At 54.7% G+C, this 19,222-nt stretch overlaps 1 long non-coding RNA gene across 1 annotated transcript; it reads right to left on the bottom strand.

The window, feature by feature from the left end:
• Positions 1 to 12,215: 12,215 nt before the first annotated feature.
• On the bottom strand, positions 12,216 to 19,031 carry LOC131423781 (uncharacterized). The gene is made up of 3 exons (XR_009225833.1): positions 18,956 to 19,031; positions 15,456 to 15,521; positions 12,216 to 14,066 (listed from the first exon to the last, which is right to left on the bottom strand). It is a non-coding gene; the product is annotated as an uncharacterized LOC131423781 (long non-coding RNA).
• Between the last annotated feature and the right edge of the window lie 191 nt (positions 19,032 to 19,222).

Here is a 19,222-nt window from a genome sequence, read left to right as displayed (position 1 = left end):
CTAAGAAGATTTTTTAAATAGTTGATTGAGGATCTGAGGATGTGACCCAGCGGTAGGACACCTCCTAGCATGCACCAGCCCTGGGTGCCATCCCCAGCACACCCGGTTAATTAGTTAGAAGACTTAGCTTTTCGGAGTTTTTGTGAAGAAATTTCAGATTCCAGGGTTTTCTGAACCCTGCTGTGATATTTTGCCCTGCACAGAGACTTGGTGAGGAGACAGAATGATCACATATTTATCACCCAAACACATTCATGCTGGGACCACATGAGCGAAAGCCAGCTATCTTGGACTTTAAACATGGACAAGGATTCGTGAGGCTCTGGGTTCAATCCCCAGCCCCAAAAAAACAAAACCAAAACAAAACAAACCCAAGGAATGCCCATGGCCATAGCATAAAGTCAGTCAGATGACCTGTGTTGGACTCCCAGGTTCTTATAGACAGCTGTGTGACCTCAGGCAAATTACTCAATCTCTCTGATTTGGTTACCTCATCTATAAAATGGGGCTAATTATAGCAATACTGCCCTTAGAGATATTTGGTGCATATAGTGCGTCAAATAATCATACCCGTAAAGACCAGCATAGGGACTGGGGGTGTCGCTCAGTGTCAACCAGTCAAGCATGTGCAAGGGTTCCCCCCTCCGTACTGAGAGAAGAAGGAGGAAAACAAGCCCAGCAAGAGAGAGCCTCACATCACCACCATCACCATCACCATCACCATCACCACCATCACCATCACCATCACCACCACCACCACCACCATCACCATCACCATCACCACCACCACCATCACCATCACCATCACCAGCCTCACCACCACCATCACCATCACCATCACCACCACCATCACCATCACCATCACCATCACCACCACCATCACCACCACCACCACCACCACCACCATCACCACCACCATCACCACCATCACCACCACACATCACCACCATCACCATCACCACACCATCACCACCACACCACACCATCACCACCACCACCACACCACCACCACCACCATCACCATCACCATCACCACCACCACCACCACCATCACCACCACCACCACCACCACCACCATCACCATCACCATCACCATCACCATCACCACCACCACCACCACCATCACCACCACCATCACCACCACCACCATCACCATCACCATCACCACCACCACCACCATCACCACCACCATCACCATCACCACCACCACCACCACCACCACCACCACCACCATCACCACCACCACCACCACCACCACCATCACCACCACCACCACCATCACCACCACCACCATCACCATCACCATCACCATCACCATCACCACCACCACCATCACCATCACCATCACCATCGCCATCACCACCACCACCACCACCATCACCACCACCACCATCACCATCACCACCATCACCATCACCATCACCACCACCACCATCACCATCACCATCACCACCACCATCACCATCACCACCATCACCATCACCACCACCATCACCATCACCATCACCATCACCACCACCACCACCATCACCACCATCACCGCCACCACCACTGCCATCACCACCACCGCCATCACCACCGCTGCCATAAACCACCTGGATATAGTAGAGCCTGGGTGGGAATGGTGTCTTGTTCATCTTTGTGTCCAGCAGGTGCTAAATAAATGCTTCAGTGAATAAGTGGGCAGGTAAGTGAAGAAGATGGGACCACAGCAGGCTCCAATCTGAGCCTGGAAGGTGACACCAGCAAGTGCCGGCAGGACGCGGAGCCACGGGGACCTCATTCACGTGTCCAGGGGGACCAAGTTCACGTATCCAGCCGCCATGTGCTGGGGGGTCAATGGTGACTGTAAAAGGACCCGCCATTGCCAGAGGTGGGGCAGGGAGGGTCTCTAGGGCAGCCATGTGACTCTGAGCCGCATCAGAGCGGCCCTGGGACACGCCTGTCAAGACCACAGCAGCAGCGTGGGTGGGGGGGCGGGCGTGGGAACCCCCTGTGCTCAAGGCTCATTTTCGCTGCAAACCTAAAACTGCTCCTAAAGTCACGGGCTGGGCGGGGGCTCAGGGGCGGAGCGCTTGCCTGGCATGTGGGGGGCACCGGGTTCGATCCGCAGCACCACGTGTCAGTAAATAAAATAAAGGCCCATAACAAATAAAAAATCAAAATAAATAAAGCCCATTATCACCCCATGGGATGGGGGCTGGGGTGCAGGTCAGCTGAGCACCCCGACCCTCCTGGGGCCTTGGTTTGATTTCCGGTGCCTCGAAATAACGAGGAGGAGCCGAATGTGCGGGGACTTCCACGAGCCCCCGGGGGCCAGCCGCCTGGTGTGCTCGGCCGAGCTGACCCTGGCCTCGGATCACCTGCCAGACTGGATCCGTGTGACCCGAAGCCTCGTCTCCAGGGCCTCACTGTGGAACCTTCCAGGGGAGCCTCCAGAAACTAGGCCCAGGCCCAACCGATCTCAAAGGGACCCGGGGGCCTTGGGCCAGGACATGGCAGTCACAGGCACTAGGCCCCTCCAGCCTGCTTCCCAGGCTCAACCCGGCTCACGACCACGAGGAGCTAATGAGCTTCAGAGCTCAGAGCCCCCACGAGCACAGGCTGGACGGAGCTGTGACCCTCCCCCTCCCCCTCTTACAGGGGAGGAAACTGAGGCACAGAGAGGCCGTCAGTGGCCAGTTACTCTGTGATGGATGCGAGAGCGGGGCTGTGGACACAGGCAGGCCGCCTCCAGGCCCCGTGCTCTTGATCAGGTGCACCTGCCCCACCCTGCGCACAGCGCTGCAGAGTTCAGAGGTCGCCTCTAGGCGTGCAGTAGTATCTCAGTTAGGCCCACAGGTGCACGTGAGGCAGGTGGGGTGTCGCAGGCCTTGAGGAGTGGCACGTGAGACAGCTGAAGCCAGGGAGGGCAGGTGGCTTTCCCACAGTCTCCTGGCAAACAGTGTAGACTCTGCAGGTAGCTGACCTGGCTCAGACCCCAGCTCTGTGACGGAGCAGCTGCCTGATCCTGGACCAGTTAGTATCTGTCTCAGGGCTCCCCCCTTGGAGTTCTAGTGAGAATCAGGCAAGTCAACACGGAAGGCACTTTAAAGTCCACTCAAAATGATGGGCCAGGCACGGTTCAGGAGGCTGAGGCAGGAGCATTGCGGGTTTGAGGCCAGCCTCAGCAACATAGAGAGACCCTGTCTCAGAATAAAAACCAAGAAGGGCTGGAGACATAGTTCTTTGGTAGCGTCCCCCTGGGCTCCATCCCCAGAACTCCACATAGAGTTGGTATTTTATTTATTATAGATGTTTTTGCATTAATTTTGATCCTTACAGCTACTGTGGTATAAAGATCATGTACCCTGGAGGTTTTTGGTGTCCTCTTGAATTTTGCCTGGCTGGCCTCACCCTGGCCCTAGCCCTGGTTTGCACAGAGGAGCACTCAGTACCTGCTGTCATGGCCACTGTTTGTCCAATGCCGTGCACCAGGAATTGTCAAGAGTCTTACAAAGGGATGGGGCTGGGGCTCAGTAGCAGAGCACTTGCCTCACACGTGTAGGGCACTGGATTCAGTCATCAGCACCACATAAAAATAAAGAAATAAATAAGGGTCCATCAACAACTAATATATATATATTTTAAAAAGGAGTCTTTCAAGTAGACCTGGAGATGAGGCTCAGTGGTGGAGTACTGTGTCCCCCCAAAACAGCTTTCTAAACTCATATCCCCTGGACAAGAAGAGAACCCAGAAAGCACATTGAAGACTAAGTGATTAGATAAACAAAAGACTAGTGCTCCAAATACGTGAAGAACCCCTGCTATTATTCTAAGGTACCAGGGGTTGAACCCAGGGAGCCCTGGAATTATTCTAAGGTACCAGGGATTGATCCCAGGGGTGCTTTAGCACCGAGCCACATACCCAGCCAGTTTTTATTTTTTATTTTGAGATACGGTCTCACTAAGTTACTTAGGGCTAAGTTGCTGAGGCTGGCCTTTAACTTGCAATCCTCCTGCCTCAGCCTCCCAAGCCACAGGTCCCCCACCTGAGTGAAGCACACCTTTTGAAGTTTGATGTTACACTGTTGGCTGCGGCTGAGCAATTTCCCTCCCTGTCTGCCCCCCGGGAAATCCGCACAGGAGCGCAGGGTGAGCACTTTGCTCATGATGACTCCAAGCTGGAGGTACACGGAACAGCCCTCAGAAGGGATCTGAGAGCCAAGCCGGCACAGCCCTGCTGTGGAGTGTGAGGGCAGGTCTGGGAGTTTTTCTAAAGGTCTATCTATGCTATGAACTTGGGTGGGGGTCAGAAGGAGCTCGTGTACAGAGTGCTGCTACTTGTACAGCAAAAACCCCAGACACCAGGGAAAGGCAGCGCTATGAAGAAGTCCCCATCGGCTGACTCTCTTTGCTAAGGATTCCCAGACGCCCTCTGGGCGGCACCTGCTGATACCAGGGAAGGAAATCGATTGGCTCTCAGCCACCACACGGTCTGAAGCAGCATCTCCCATCACCAGCCGCCCCTGGCACTGTCCCCCAGGTATCTCTTCTGGGTTTGACAAGTGCAGCGTCCTCTGGGCCCGTGGCAGAAGAGACCTGCTGGGGTGGGGGTTTTTGCTCCCCTGCTCCACGGTCTGCTGGGGCACCTCTGCCCCATGGTCCCAGCCAGAGTTCCCCCAGGCCACCCTCCTAGGAGCCTGTGAGCACCCTGTCCTGGGGATTTGCCGGGTGTTGAGCCCGGCTTCCCAAACGTGAACGGCCCCGGGGGATACAGTGCTTCCTCCCTGCACCCCACCCGTCCTACACCCCAGGACCCACTCCCCTCACGCTCCCAGCTCCCTGTGCACATCTAACCCCGCTCCTCCCTTGGCTCCTCCCTTGGCCGCCCTGAGCATCCTCAGCTGAGCTGCTGGGGTTCGGCCCTTACTGTCCGTTGTGCTTCTCTGTCTCCTGAAGGCTCTCAGCGTTGGAAGCCCCTGGCAAGGGGGCTCACTGCAGCCTCGAGACCCCCAGCCCGGGGCTCCTAGCCTGACCCTCCCAGGCTGCAGGAGGGAGCCTCCTCTCCTCCGCAAGGATCAGGTTCACCTTAACGGCTCCCTGCAGAGGGCCACAGGCCGGCTGAGCGCTGGGAGGGGCCCAGCGAACTCTATAAATAGGAAGAGACCTTCCCAGAAGCCTGTGGGGAATTGAAAGCCGTGCTGAGCTGGGCCAGGGCAGGAAGGCACTGGGGGAAGGAAGCAAGCTGCTCCCCTGCTCCCCCGAGGTGCTCGGGTCCCCTGCTGGGGACCAGGCCTTGGCGGGAGCAGCCTGGGGGCCTGGGTAGGCAAGGCCCCCAGACAGACCTTCGGATTCTGGGGTTCGGGGCAGGTCCCTAAAGTGACTGGTCACTGTTGACATTTAGAGCCAGATGAGTCGGCCGAGGGCGCTGTGCTGGCAGCTGCCCTTTCCCCGTGGGGTGACAGCTGGTGTGACCGCATGGCCAAGTGCCTCCTGGGGGTAAATCACCCCGAGAGTCCAGCCTTGGCCTGCCCGGCCCTGATTCCTCATCGGCAGGACAGAGAGCAGAAACCAGCCTCTGGCTTTTCTTCAAATTCAACCAACACGGCCCACGGGGAGGATGGTACTTGGTCACCTCTCTGGTTCCTGGTGACTGGGCCTATGAGTGTCACTACAGGAGGCAGCAGGGAAAGGGAGGGGGAAGGAGATCCAGACCTCGGGGCCGCAGGGCAGGTCCCCTCCTATCTGCAGACCCTCCGGGCCTGGCTCCTGGGGTCAGCGGAGGCGCTGGCTCCAACAGGTGGCCGCTCTTTGCTCCTCCCCCCACAGGGGCGGCATCTTCCCGCCAAGGCTCGCCACCAGGCTGCCTGATGAGTTGTCAGGTTTCTGCTTCTATAGCCCTGACAATCCAGGTGGCAGAACAGACCTGCTGGGGGGTTGCAAGCCTGGAGGGGTCGCTGCTTCTCTGATTGGACACTTAACTGCCACCTGGATGCCTGCGTACTTAGAGATCAGAACATTGAGCTCTTGGTGGTACATGAACTATATCTCCTTACTACAGAAATATTACGCTTTATAGACGTATTAGCCAGGACTCTCATCATTGCAAGTGACAGAAAACCCAACCCAAATGTTTAAAGCAGCAAAAAAGAATTTATTGGTTTAAGTCTAAAAACGTGATGGCTTCAGGCACAGTTTGATCCAGGGACTCCAGTGCTTTTGTCAGGACGTGCATATCTCCAGGTGTTCCTTGTTCTGCACAAGCTTCACTTAAGCAGGCTCTTCCAAAGAAGTGGGAAAGGATGATTCCACCACCTGCAGGCCTCTACTCCACCAGCCCAACAACTTCAGGAGAGAGAGAGCCCTGTCAATATTCCCAGCCAAAGTCCCAAGCAGGATTCGCATTGGGTCCGCTTGGGTCACACAACCCTTTCTGAGCCAATAACTGTGGCCAGCAAGATAAGGTCATTCTCTCCCTTCTAGACAATTGTGGTAAATCATATATAACATTGGGCTGGGGATGTGGCTCAAGTGGTAGCGCGCTCGCCTGGCATGCGTTCGGCCTGGGTTCGATCCTCAGCACCACGTACAAAGATGTTGTGTCCGCCGAAAAATAAAAATATATATATATATTAAAAAATTCTCTCTAAAAAAAATCATATATAACACAAAACCTGCCTTTTAGCCACTTTCAAGTGCACAGCTGAGTGACATCAGGACATGCACCTGGTTGAGCGACCAGCCCCACCACCCACCTCCAGGGCCCTTCCATTTTCCCACAATAAAATTCTGCCTCTGCCAGGCAGCGGCTCCCAGTCCCCCGCAGGCCCTGGGACCTCCGGTCAGCTGTCCGTGTCAACGCAGGTGCGAAGGCTGGGTGATTCACAGGTGGAACCAGACAGCCCGTGGCACCTGGGGTGTGGCCCCTTTCACGCAGCAAGACGTCATTGAGGTTCCCCACGTCACAGTGAGTCAGAGCCCCGTCCCTGGCTGAAGAACGCCCCGTGAGAGTCTTGGTCCTCGTTCTGCTCGTCCATTCATCTGGGAGTGGACATTTGGGTTGTGTCCACTTTTTGGCAGCCGTGAGCATGCTGCTGACAGTGTCCACAGGCGACTTTGCAGGGACACAGGTGTCCTTGCCTCCGAGTGGAGTTGGTGACCCCCTCCCTCCTGAAACAACCTTCCTCCTCAACTCCCAGGACACTCCGAGCTGCCGGGGGCCTCCTGGGCCAGGCCTCGGCTCCCTGCCCGGCCCTTCCTGCTCCTGTCCCCAGATGCCAGGTGCGAGGCACCCAGGGGTCCCCAGTCCTGTCCCCTTGTTGGCTCTACCCACACCCACTCCCTGGGGACTGCACCCTCTAGACTCTGGGGACTCCACAGCCACCGCTGGGCCTTCCCCTGGACTCCGGGCTGGGATGTCCAGCTGCCCCTCAACACCACACTGGGCTGTCCAACAGGGCCTTTGCCCTCCAGCCCTGTGTCCCTGCACACTGTTCCTCAGCAAGCGCCACCCTCCTGCCTCCCCTCACACCAGCCACCACCCTGGAATCCTCCGGGAACCCCCTTCTCCACCCTCTTCATGCCCTCAGTAAATCTTTTTCTTGGGGGGGTTACCAGGGATTAAACTCAGGGGCACTCAACACTGAGTCACCTCCCCAGCCCTATTTTGATTTTATTTAGAGACACAGGGCCTCACTGAGCTGCTTAGCACCTCGCAGTTGCTGAGGCTGGCTCTGAACTCATGATCCTCCTGCCTCAGCCTCCCGAGCCGCTGGGATGACAGGAGTGTTCCACGGCACCAGCCATCAGCAAATGCTCCCAGTCCGACCCCTCCCCACCTCCTCCACTAGTACCTGCCACTGGTGCTTCTCACTCCCAGTCCCTCTGTCCCCATAGTCTCCACTCACCACCAGAAGGATCCTGTTAGAAGCCAATGTCAGGTCAGGGCTGAGCCTTCCGCGGCTCCCGGCTCGCGCAGGGCGGGCGCTCAGAACGTCAAATGCATAGTTACAGCCTGGTTGTGTGCAGGCCTCAGAACACCAGAGCAGCTCTAAGAAGGGACCTCCTGTCCCCAGCAAGAGCCCCAGAAACTCACCAGCCATGTGCCCCGCAGATACTGCACCCGTGGTCGGGACCTCCGTCACCCAGGCAGCTGCTCAGCACAGCCCCCTGGTGGTGATACCCTTAGAGAAGGTGACTGTCACTGACCTGGGAACCCGGAGCAGCAATTCCAGCTGTGTTTTGCTTTTTAACTGAGATATAATTCACCCACGCTGCCATTCACCCTTTAAAAACACGTAAGTCGACGGTTTCTAGGACAGTCACAGAGTCGGGCAACTATCACCACAATCCGTTTCAGAGCATTTTTATCATCTCCAAACCTGTACCTGTGGGTGGTCATCATCAAGACCCCGTCCCCAGCCCCGGTCACCTACCATCTGCCTTGTTTTTGGAGGTTGGCCCACTCTGGGAATCCATGTGAATGTAAGTGTGCACTGGAGGGTCTTCCGTGTGACAGTCCCGAGGTCTACCCATGACGTGTGTCACACATCCTTCTTCTCCAAGGCCAAGTACCATGCCATTGCATGGGATATTATCACTTGTCCATTCGTCCTGTGATGCACATTTGGGTCATCGACACTGTTTCGTGATCGTGAATAATGCTGCACTGGACGGTCCTGTATGGGGTTTTTGAATCTTGCTTTCAATTCTCCTGGGTCTGTACCTAGAAGTGAAACTGTGTCATTGGGCAGCTCAGTGTTTTCTGGCTCTACTTTAGGGGCTGTGCTAGGTGTGGTGAGACAATGGCCCCTAATCTCCGGGGTTTTTCCAACCCAGTAAAATTCTTAAAAATCAATGATCGGGTGACCAACATAAGATGGTCTACTCTTTACATTGCCCAGTAAAGATCTTTAGCTAAAATAACACTAAATAAATATTTTCACTATTACTTAACACAAAAAAAGAACATTGTACCCCCCAAGAAAGGAGATTTTTAGAATAAACAGCACTTGTTCATGAAAACTTGGTTATATTGCTATGTTTTCCCCTAAAGTGCCATGAATTGGTAAAATAAACAAACACAACCTCTTTTTGTGAGACTCCAGTTGAGTGAGGCTGTTAGGGTCTGTAAACAAGTCAGGATGGCACCTGGCATTTTGCCAGAGGGAGTGGTTTGAGAAGTAACGTCAGCGAGCCATTAAGTGTGGAGATTCCTTATTGGTTGACTGCTGTATCTAGTTTATGCTAATTAAGATAAGCTGTGTGGAATGTATATATACCCCTCCTGTCCTGCAATAAACGGCTCCCACTCCTGCTGTATCAATGTACACAAGTTGCTTGTCACCCCCCGGTTATTTTGCTGCAGCCGGACTGCGGCATGAGGCCATGTGTGCATGCGTGTGCATGCGTGTGTGTGTTTGTGTGCGCGAGTGTGCATGCGTGTGCGTGTGCGTGTGTGTGTGCGTGTGTATGCGCGTGTGCGCACGTGCTGCACTGTGGCTGGTTGTACGGGGGAGGCTGGGGAGGGTGGGTGGCCTGGCTCTAAGGAACTCAGGATGGATAAAAAGTGGTTCTTGTCCTAAGGAGTTTTCAGGCTATGAAAAGAACAACAACAAACAACAAAACAAACCCAAACCAGGAAAAGGCTTCAATCAAGGGTTGAGCCGGAGGGACCAGCAACAGGAGCCAGTTGTGACCCTGGGAAAACCAGGGGGTAGCAAAGCCCTGAGCGGGGAGGAAGTGGAGCGCCCACAGTCTGGGAACCATCTTCACCAGGGCAGAGGGGTCTGCGATTTCTAGGGTCTTGGTTCTTTTAGGAACAGACGGATTCTATCGCCAAATAATCTCTTCCCCATGGGACATTCACGGAAACCCGGAGCCTTGGTCCCTCTGCTCCCGGCCCTGGAGCTCTGGGACTCAAGGCCTTGGAGGATCCAGCTTGGAAGTCAGCCTCAGGCACAGGCATGGGGAAGCCAGCTCGGGCCTGGAGTCACGTGAAGGAAGACCCAGGCAGGGAGGGGACAGCCCCAGGAGACAGCTCCCCGTGCTCTCCGGTCCCAGCTGAAGAACCGCCACGAGAGGGACCAACAGAGAGGGGCGCGGGTGACTGCGGTCACTGAGGAGAGCAAGGCGGAGTCCAGGTTCAGAGGCGAACTTCTCTGGTTTGTCACCGAAGGCTGGCAGTGCAAACTAAATAAAGGACATCCCCAGGAGTGCGGGGTGCGGGGGCTCGGGTGGGGAGTTGTGGGGAGGAGACTTTCTGGTCAGCACTGAGGGGTCAACTAAGCCAACAGCAGCCCTTTTCTGGCGCCGGGGGTAGTGGTCAGACCTCGTGGGGGCCTCGGGGAGCTCAGAGGCAAGAGGAGCCAGACGTCCCAGTTTCTGAGAGTGACGCAGGAGCAGCCGGAGTGGACAGAACCGCCCGACGTTGGCGCCCTCTGGTGGCCGAGACACAAAAGGCATCAGGGTTAAGGAAACGGGTTGGGGGCCCCTCTTCCTTCCTGCTCCGATGGCCGTGGTGGGAGGCTGGCTGCTCAGGAGGAGTGTGCATTGCCAGGTGGACTCTTGGACCATTCTTCTCCCAAGAGCAGCTTTTCCCTGTCTTGGGAAACGTCCTACCACCCATCGTGTTTGCCAAGCAAGAAACTTGGGGTCACCCTAAACTCCCTCCCAGGCTTTGTCCTCGCATCCTCCTGTTCCCCGACAGTTCATTTAAATGTCCACACTTGTCTGGAACCTGCCTGCTCTTCCCTCCCAGGCAGCAGTCCTGGTCCAAGCCGCCCTCCCCCGGGGCAATGCTGGAAGCTTCCACAGGGCTTGGAGCTCTGAGGAGCTCTCTCAGAGCCACCTCACCAGCGCGGGGAGCCCTTCTGTGGTTTTCAAATCGCTTTGGTTAAATGACTGTTCTGGACTCTCTTGCTGTATAACAAACCCCAAAATTAGGGGGCTTAAAACAACAAAAAATCATTTCTTCTGCTAGTTTCTGTGGGACAGGAATTCAGGGAGGCCGTGGCTGGCCCTTCTGGCTGGAGACTTCTCATGTGGTGGCAGTCAGCGGGGCCTGGGGCTCTGGGGGCAGCAGGCTTCTTCCTTTCTCTGTGTGCCTCCCCGGGTGGGTGACTTGGGCTTCCTCACAGCATGGTGGACTCCGGGCCACTGACCTGGCTCAGGCAGAGTGAATCGGCTCCTACAAACCAGCCTCAGAAGTCACCCAGCAGCCCTCTTCCACTTCACGCTTTTCAGTCTCCAGCTCACCCAGCCACAGGAGAAGGACCAACAAATTTGTAGACATATTTTTAAATGACCACAACTAATTCCTGATGAAATCCCAAAGTTGGATACAATGAGGCTGTGACTGCTACAGAGCGGGGGCCTCCAGGAACCTGAGTCAGCTGAAGACCCTCCTGCAAACCCCGATTCTTGCAATGAAGTCAGAAAGCTTCCAGACACGTGCTCAGAGTAACAGGCATGGGTCTCTTGAAGGGCTACGGAAAGGGAGAGAGGGGTCCTCTCCGAGAGGACAGGGTCAGCCTGCCTCTGCTGTACTCCAGCTTTATTGGGGATCCCAGAGAAGTTTCCAGAGAGCCCCACCCAAATCCACCTTTTGACTTTTGACTGACAGCAGGGTGACATCAGACTTCAAGTCCCCACTGCCATGACAAGTCCAGGTCACCTTGGCCCAAGCTGACTGGTTCTAACTGGATTCTTTATCACACATTCCTACAGATTTTCTGATGCAGAGGAACTATCCTTATCTCCCAGAGTTTCAGGATCTGGTTACCTTCAGGGTAACTTGGGCCTGCATTTCCCCTGAAGTGGACAGGTAGTTTGCTGAGGAATGTGACATGTCCTGTCCACTGAGACCGGGCAGGGTGCAGGCAAATTGCTTCTAGGAAAAGAAAGATGTGGGGGTCGGCACAGGGGCCCACTTTATAGATTTATTCCCTTAACCTCGGGTTCCCTTCCTCATCTGCCTGTCCCCTAACGTAACCATCTCTTGTCCTCTTCCCCACACTGGAAATTGAGCTTCATGACAATAAAGTGTTTTGATAACTGCAGTGACCAGGGCTCGAGAACCATCTAGTGATGGAGAGAAGGAAATACAAAGCACCTACTGTGTGCAGGGAATACTCCAGGTGCTTTATATGCATCAACACATGTCCTCACTAACAGAGCACGAGGCCGGCTCTGTCAGTGTCCCACTGCTCAGATGGCCAAGTGCGGTACCCAGGGTGGCACCGCCAGCAAGCAGACAAGGCGAGAAGGGGTGCAGCGCCGGCCGACACAGCAGCTGCAGCCTTTCCAGAATGTGCTTCGCTGTGATATCCAGTCTCTCCAATGCTTCGTTGCCACCTATCTCCTGAGCCTCATTCTCAGTTTTCTGATTAGTCTTGATTCTCTGGTTCCATTTAGTGCCTTGCCTTATGGTCTAAAAGAGTTGCTCCAGTTCCAGCCATTGCGCCCACATTCTGGCCAGGAGAGGAGGAAAGGGCAAAGAAGCATGTGCCTAGGGCATCTTCGGGGTCTGTTATCCTGCCACAGTGGAAATCCTTAAGAACAACGCCCTCAGACAAATATTTGGGCACAAGGGCTTTATTTGAGAGGTGCTTCCAGAAAGCATCAGCAGAGAGCGGGGGAGTGAGATAAGCCACAACATGTTGTGTTAGTATAACTGAGTCCCATGCAATAATGGGGACAGGAGCCTGGCAGGGCATTGTCATCTGGCAGGGCCCAGAGGACCTCTGGGGGCTGGGCAGAGACCCTGCATGGCCACCTGTCCTGCAGGTTCAGCGGTCCCCTGTGCCAACAGCTGACACTTCTGTCCTCCCTGGGCGCGCCGAGCACGTCTGCAGCCTATGAGGGCCTCGCACAGAGAGTCTGGCTTATTGAAAAACAACAAGGGTACAAACCATGTGCAGCAGATGCCACTGTGCCCAGCCACCCCCTCGGCCCTCACCCCCTGGCTGGAGGAGGCCACTTCCTGTGGGCACCTGCGGTGTTGGGCCCTGGGGCTTGTCAGCCTGGGCAGAGGACAGAGTCAGGGGTAACACCCACAAGCAGCCCTGAGGCCACGACAGAGGGGCGCAGGGAGCCAAGCCGGCTCCGGCTCCCTCTCCTGGAGCGGCTCTGAGGCAGGTCTACCCAGGCTCCCCGCGCTCCCCACTGCCAGGAACCCTGGTCACCCTGGGAGGTCACTGGCCAGCCATTGTGCAGCTACTGGCTGCCTCCATCCCCAGGCCTCTGCCATGTGTCCTGGGGCACCAGCATGTCACCACCACACTCCATGCTTCTTCAAGGTCCTCTTCCTGGGGAGCCCAAAGACGCGGGCCAGGTCCAATAGAGATGTCTCCACTCAGGCTGAACCCAGCAATACGTCTCGGTGCCTCTGGAGGTGAGCAGATTACCACCGAGAGAGATGGACGGATGGGTGGAGAGACAGCAGACAGACGGAGAGGGACTGGTAGATCCTCCCTTGGTGAGAACCTCACCAGTCCTCATTTGACGCTCTTCCTGAATCGAGGTCCAGAAAGGGGTGCTTCAGCCCCGACTGAGGGGGAGGCCAGAGCCGCACCTGAACGTCACCTTCAGTGCCCAAGGAAAATGCACGTCGAGGGCCAGGGTGGGGCCACCTGAGCGACCGCGGAGACTGGGCCCAGGAGGAGGGCAGGCCTCCAGCACAGCCCGAGGATAAAGAGGGCCCTTGTGCAGCGGGAGAAACCTGACGGGCAGCCAGCAAGGTGGCCACGGCCCCACCAGGCCCTGATGACCGGCTCTGGTCGCCACATGGAGGCATTACCCAGGGGAAAGCAGGAGTCAGAGCAGACCCTGCTGGGGGCCAACTGCGTCACCTAAGACTCGGGTCAGACTGGGACAGAGGACTGAGGAGAGGCGTGCGCTTCTGACCCAGTAGCAGTGGACAGGCGGGCACCAGGGTCCGGGAGGCTCTCGGAACAGCAAGGACTCAGGGGCCTCCTCTCTCGCCTCTGATGACAGCCACTTTGTTCAGACTCATGAGCCCAGCGGAGCCGCTGCCCACAGAGGACGGGCAGGAGGTTGCCAGATACATGCTGTGACACATCCAGCTATATATGGATTTTAGGCAAACGACGAAACGCTGTGTTAGTGCAACTGTGTCCCCAGTACTGCATGGGACACAGTTATACTAACACAACGTGTTGGTGGCTTGTCTGAAATTAGGATTTAACCAACATCCTGTATTTTTATATTCTACATATGGTCACCATAACTGAGGGAGAGAGAGAAACAGAGACAGAGAACAGGGACCGGGGACATAGGGCCACAGGGACAGGGACACAAGAGAATGCAGAGAAAGAAATAGGATCAAAGCAGAAACAGAATGAGGGCGAGGTAGACAGACCACAGACAGGGTCACAGGCACACACAGGAGGAACAGAAGAGGCAGAAGGAGGAGAAGAGCTGGAGACCACTCCCTGTCCTGGGACAGAGACAAGGAGAGTCGAAATGGGAGTGGCCTAACCAAGATAGAGGAAGGCAGACCCAGCCACAGGCCAGATGGGAGCAGCCTTCAAAACCAGAGAGGTCATTATCTACACACAGCCTAAAGTCCACCTGTGCTAGAGTCGGGAGCAGCAAGAAGAGGGCAAAGTTTTACAGCAAAAATTTTGCTGGAGCTCCAGCCATTTAATTTGCATTCCAGTCAGTAGAACCAAGGAAGAGGAGATAATAGGTTCTTCCTATAGCTTGCATCCAATCAGCTAGAACTTAGTCACATGGCCACAGAGCCCCCCCCCCCCCGAGAGAGGCTGATAAACATGTCATTATTCCAGATTATCATGTATCCAGCAGAAAATTGGAGTTTCTGTTACCCAGGAAGAGGAGTACTGACGTGGTCTCTTCAACATTTTTGCTAGAAGGGTGATGGGTTCTTGGAGCTGTGGCATCTGAGGGGACCTCTGTTGTGCCTACCATGGACCAGAAGTTGCCCCCCATACCTGCTGATTCAGTATTTAATTCTCTAGAGCTCACTGGAGCCTCTCCATCCATCACCCCTCGGTGATTACCTAGCACCTACTATGTGTTGTGAACATAGAGCTGTGAACAAGACAGCCAGTCTCTGCCCTCAGGGAATCCCGCTCTACCTGGGAAGGCAAGATGGTGTGTGATTAACACATCGTGGGACATTCCTGTCCATCTAAAACCTGATGTTTCTCCTCCTGAGTGGGGATCCGACCTAGTCACTAACTGCTTATCCATGTGGCCATCCAGGCAAAGTGCAGAACTTTTATAAAATACTGTTCACTACTGGGCTGGGGCCATAGCTCAGTGGCAGAGCGCTGCCTAGCACGTGTGAGGCACTGGTTCGATCCTCAGCACCACATAAAAATAAATTCACAAACAAAGACTTTGTGTGTCCCTCTACAACTAAAAAAGTATTTAAAAAAATACTGTTCACAGGGCTGGGGATGTGGCTCAAGCGGTAGTGCACTCACCTGGCATGCGTGCGGCCCGGGTTTGATCCTCAGCACCACATACAATGATGCTGTGTCCACCGATAACTAAAAAATAAATATTAAAAATTCTCTCTCTCTCTCTCTCTCTCTCTCTCTCTAAAAAAAAAAAAAAATAGTGTTCACTACTCTAAGACTCCAGCACCAACCTACCATGGCATTTGAGCTGCCAAATCAGCACTTCTGATCAGTCTTCATGGTGAACCTCTGGAGATAAAGCAAACACACACACACACAAAAAAAAACCCACTTCTGCTTCCTATAGCCAGTCCCCTCCTCCCTCCCCCCCTCTCTCTCTGCCACATCTGATCACACTCATGCACTCTGTGGACATGGGAGGGACGAAGACCTCCCACCAACGCCATGAGCAGCCTCTCTGAAGTCGATCCTGTGGCCCCAGTGGAGCCTCAGGTGCTGGCAGCCCCAGAGTACACACTGCCTGCCATCTCAGAGGGGACCCTGTGCCAGAGCCCCCCCCCCCCCCAGTACACATTGCTCTCCAATTCCTGACCCTCAGAAACGGAAACAATAAATGCTTGACTTGAACCAGCTGGTGATTGAGTCATTTGTTACGAGGCAATAGGGAACGGATACACAGATAAATAACACCACGCTTCCAAATTAAGTTTACTGCAGTTAAGAAATAAATCAAGATGTGTGGAAGGAGGAGGTGGGGCAGGAGGGAGAGGACGGGAGATTGGCGAGGACCCTCTTTTAGGGACACTGAACCAAGAGCAGTTAGTGGGGAGGGGACAGCCAGTGTGTTCACCAACCTCATAGGCACCACACCCTCCCCTTTTAAAAATAAATAAACGCCTTTGGTAACTATCTAAAATGAAATGCAGAGATAATAAAACCTTCCCACACACAGGTTTAATAAAAGATAATAACCTAAGAAAACAAAGAGAACAAAAAGGAAAGCGATGTATAATTTGCTAATTTTATTTCAATAGACAATGCTCACGCATGTCCCCTAGAACAACAGGGGAGCCCCCTCAACGGTGACAGCTGCAGTGCACACTGAACAGAACAGCCTTGTGGCCGCTCAGATGCTGCAAGAGCATGGGTACTGTGGTCTTCAAATGGGCGTGTTTGGTAAGGTCCCAGCACAGAGTGCATTTGGGGGTTGGGCACTGGGGCACTTGGCCACTGAGCCACATCCCCAGCCCTATTTTGCATTTTAGAGACAGGGTCTCACTGAATTGCTTAGTGCCTCGCCATTTATGAGGCTGGCTTAGCATTCGTGATCCTCCTGCCTCAGCCTCCCAAGCGGCTGGGATTACAGGCAGGTGTCACCGCGCCCAGCCGGAGTGCATTTTTCTTTAAGTTACTATGACAGTTACACTTCTGGAAAATAGGGGGTTTTGTTTGTTTTAGGTACTGGGAATTGAACCATGGGCAATCTGCCACTAACCTACACCCCCAGATCTTTTTATTTTTTACTTTGAAACAGGGTCTCACTGTTTCTGGGGATGGCCTCAACTTGAGATCCTCCTGCCTCAGCCTCTTAAGACACTAGGATTATAGGTGAGCCCTGCTGGGTCTGGTGAAACTTAGTAATATTAAAACAGTGCAAAGATTCTTTGTGTTTGTTTTTTTATTTATTTTGGCACCAGGGATAATTGAACCCAGGGGCACTGCGCCATATCCCCAGCCATACGTGTGTATATATGTGTGTGTGTGTGTGCGCGCGCAAGTGTGTGTGTGTATTAATTCACTAAGTTGCTGAAGCTGGCTTTGAACTCTCGATCCTCCTGCCTTAGCCTCTGGAGCTGCTGGGATTACAGGCGTGCACACTGTGCCTGGCTGATTCTTTGTTTATGTGCCAAGTGGTTTCAGGGTCTGGGCTGGGCAGTCACCCACAGGCTTGCCTTTTTGCTAGATGGGATTGTCCGGCTGTATGTGGGGTGCTGTCTAGCATCCCTGCTCCCCGTTATGCCAATAAAAAATAGTCTTCCCATAAAATTTCAAAGTGTCCCTGGGGTGGGACTGCCTTCATGGAGAAGTGCTGAACCAGAGGCGCAGAGGATGTAAGCCAAATCCTGGAAGGGACAAAGAGAAATCTAAAGTGGCCCAAGGGTCCTGAGGAGGGGGAAGGGAGGGGATGAGGTGGGAGAAATCAGCAGGACCCCAACCTCTCCTTGCTGGACTGTCACTTAGACTTGGTCCCAAGGTCAATGGAAAATCACTGTTGGGTGTTTAGCAGGGGAATGAGTTGGTCCGACCTTGCTGTAGGCCAACGTTCAAAACTTGTTTGCCCACTAGGTAGACTGCAGGGTAATTCTGAGAATTACACACACTCACTCACCCGCTCATTCACTACACAAGGATATGGTGGTGGTGGGGGGGTTGTCCGTGATCTGCTGTGTAACAAGCTACCCCAAAGTGCATTGTCTTATGCACTTGTGTGTTGTCCACTATTCTATGAGTTGTCCAGCAAGTTCTACTCATGTCCCTGGGTCTCTCATGCTGCTGTGTTCAGCTGTATGTTGGCTGGGGACTGGACCTGACTGTAGGAGCTGGGGAAATTGGGTTGTGTCCATGTGGGTTTTCTTCCAGGACTGTTTCGGAGCATCATGCAGCATTCCAGGAGCAAAGGAAGGAGTGGGCCAGGCCTCTTGATACCCAGGCTCTGGTGCACAAGCAGCTCACTGCTGGTCAAGCAAGTCACAGGCTAGCCCAGTTCCAGGGGATTAAGGAGGACTCCACCCCTTGTTGGGAGGAGCAGCAATGCACATTAAAAGTCAGTGGAAGTTAGGGAATTCATGGCCATAAAACCTTCCACTTGGCTCTGGATCAGGCCCTGGGGACCCAGCAGACCCCTCTGAAGGCTCACTCTAGTGACTCCACAAACAAAAAGGCCAGTAAATACCATGAAAAACACCAACCAGGGAAGGCAAAGCGGCTGGGGAGGGCCGACAAAAGACACTGGAGGCCGGAGCATCTGCACAAGCCTATGAGAGAATTTCCCATGATGTCCAAGAATGACATCTGTCCTTGAGTGACCCTCAGTAGCAAGGCTGCCCACGGGGAGGCAGGTGGTGTGAGAGGAAGGGGGCTGGGGACAGCACTATGGCTGCTGTGACAGCAACTCTGTTTTGGGATTGAGTGGAAGTGGCCCTGGGGCCAGGACCTCTGTTTCTTACCCGCTAGTCTTTAGAGTCAGTTTCTTCCCCTGTCAAGTGCACCAAAGCCGCCTCTCCTGCCCACTGCACGGCGAGGAAGCCCAGGTGCAGAAAACAGACCAGAAACTGCAGAGGGCAGCGCGGCCCACTCCTGCGCTGGCTGCCCCAGCGGGCGGCACCGTGGCGACAGGAGAGCTGCGTGGCCCGTGCCTGTCCCGTGAAGCGCCCCTGGGCCTTCGGCTCTCCCCGTCCTGGCGCGTCCTTCCCAAGGCCTCGGCTCGGCCCCTCCGCACCGTCCCCACTTCCCCGCTCCTCCCGGGCTTCCCCCCGCCCCATCGTCCCTTCCCGCGTCCTCACCTCCTCCACTCGTCACTCTTCCCCTCCGCCTCTCTCTGGCTCTCACCTTCCTCGTCCCCTTTCCTCTTCCCTCCTGTCCCCCGCCACTCCTCTTCCTCCCCTTCCTCTCCGTCGACCTCCTCCAACCTCCCCCGCCCTCAGACCCGCCTCTGCCCCATCACTCGGATCTTCTCCCCGCCCCTCCCTCCCTCATCTCCACTCCATCTCCGGTCCCGCTCCTCTGTCAGCCCGCACCTCGCCTCGGCCCTCCCACCTGCCTTCTCCGGG

The sequence above is a fragment of the Marmota monax genome, unplaced genomic scaffold (genome assembly GCF_021218885.2).
Source record: "Marmota monax isolate L192 unplaced genomic scaffold, Marmota_monax_Labrador192_F-V1.1 WCK01_AAM20220418_F8-fsc00014, whole genome shotgun sequence".
Lineage (NCBI taxonomy): Eukaryota > Metazoa > Chordata > Mammalia > Rodentia > Sciuridae > Marmota > Marmota monax.
This window is presented reverse-complemented; position numbering and strand designations above follow the sequence as displayed.